This window comes from Rhincodon typus, chromosome 15, assembly GCF_021869965.1.
Source record: "Rhincodon typus isolate 14 chromosome 15, sRhiTyp1.1, whole genome shotgun sequence".
Lineage (NCBI taxonomy): Eukaryota > Metazoa > Chordata > Chondrichthyes > Orectolobiformes > Rhincodontidae > Rhincodon > Rhincodon typus.
The window spans coordinates 22,704,317-22,706,242 of NC_063346.1; the positions used below are offsets into that span (position 1 = coordinate 22,704,317).

The 1,926-nt window shown below is 38.0% G+C and overlaps 1 long non-coding RNA gene across 1 annotated transcript in view; it reads right to left on the bottom strand.

Moving 5' to 3' along the window:
• The window catches only part of LOC125485073, a 7,765-nt gene extending 6,510 nt beyond the window's left edge, over window positions 1-1,255 (bottom strand). Inside the window, exon 1 of the long non-coding RNA XR_007263838.1 lies at window positions 1,106-1,255. This is a non-coding gene — a long non-coding RNA (uncharacterized LOC125485073). The remainder of the gene's footprint in view (window positions 1-1,105) is intronic.
• Window positions 1,256-1,926: the final 671 nt, after the last annotated feature.

Sequence of the window (1,926 nt, forward strand, 5' to 3'; positions counted from 1 at the left end):
GCTTGGCCTGCTGTATTCATCCAGCCCTGCACCTTGTTGTCTCGGATTCTCCAGCATCTGCAGTTCCTACTATCTCTGATGCTATTTATAGATTATTATTTTTGAGCCGTAAGTAGCAATGATCCCAGGATTATGACAAGTCTTGAAACAAAAGAAGTAGGAGAATAACACCACAACATCTGCAGAGATACCAAAAAATATTGTGTCTCTGGAACAGGTTGAGGGGTAAACTGAAAGACATTAGAAGAACTTATATGCCAAAGGAGGTGAGAATACACACACAAACTTTCTAAATTAAAAAAAGTTCAATGTAATTATAAAGAGGTTGCAATTGTTATTTTCTAAAAAGCCCATTGGTGAAGGATAGAATTGGAGCCAAACTCAACAGACATGCTTCCATACAGTTACATGTTGATATGACTAATGCCAGGCAATGCTCATCTTCCCTTCACATTCAGTCATATTACCATTAGTCAGAAACTTAACAGGGCTCACCAAGTAGTTACTGTAGTGACAAAAGCAGAGGCTGGGAACTCTGACAAGTAGCTCACTGATTTCCTGGTGTTGGTCCGCCATCCATAAGACACCACTCAGAAGTGTGATGAAATACTGCCTTTTTGTCTAGGTAAAGACAACTCCAGTAACACTCAAGAAATGAGAGATTGTAGACTTGCTTGCCAGCATGTTTGAGTGCTGACATTTCATCACCCTGCTAGGTAACATTTTCAGTGAAAAGCAGAACCGGAAGTGATGTCAGCCACCCCAAACTGAGGCATTTCAATAACAAGCAGGACAGAACACCAACACTTCACCAGAGGTGCACTGACAACATTACCTAGCAGGATGACAAAACATCTGCAATCAAACACATAGGCTCAGTGAGGCTACAACCTCACCCACAACTCAAGTGGCAAATCTTCTCAAAAATCTTTAAACTCAAGAAATTTGACAAAGTAACCACCTGGAACATCCATCATTTATTTTGTCCACAACCAATGCACTGCAACAACATACAAAGGCTCTTTCAATAGAGCCTCACAGACCCACAATCTACAAAAGTTAGCAAACAAATGGGAACTCCAACACCTGCAAATCATTCACTAACCTGGCTTGGAATAATATCATCATTCCTTCATTACAACTGAAACAAAATCCTGGAACATCCTCCATCACAGCACTATAGAAGTGACCAACCATGTAGACAACAGGGATTCAGGAAGGTGCTTTCTCAAGGGTAACTAGGGATTAGCTGCTAGTATGCCAACAACACCCACATCCAAGAAAAGAGTTTTAATATACCATAAACCTTCTAGCACACCACCCATAATCCATCTTTGTAGGAGCACAAGTGAATCTGTCAGTTAATTCATATCATCTGCATTCAATTAAACATAATTAAGACACAATTCACAGCAGAATCCTATCCTCCACCATCTGATTATCTGAATTCCAATGATGATACACTTAATATTCACAGTATTGGTTTGTTAAATGCAAGTCTCATGCTGCAAATGTTAATAGAATATTTTGAAGAAACAATGTAGTGTATTGAAAAAATAAATTTCAATGGATATTGTGCATTTGAATTTTCAAAAGGCATTTGAGAAGTCAAAGATATATTGATAAAATGAAAGAACGTGTCACTGAGGGGACTGTGATTGCTGTTCATGATTTTTTTTATTATTAAGCAGTAAATAATAATGATCCTGGGGACTAATGTGCCTCTTAAAGTACACATAGAAAGATAACACAATAAAAACATTTGCACACAACCCAAAACAAAACTATGGTTGTGAAACAAGTTCAGAAGGGGATAAACAAGGTGGGCAAAAAACACCAGAAGAAATTATATGCCAAGAAAGTTAAGATTCTAGATTTGGAGTGAAAAACACAAGAGGGAAGTGTAATGTATATACTGCACATAAG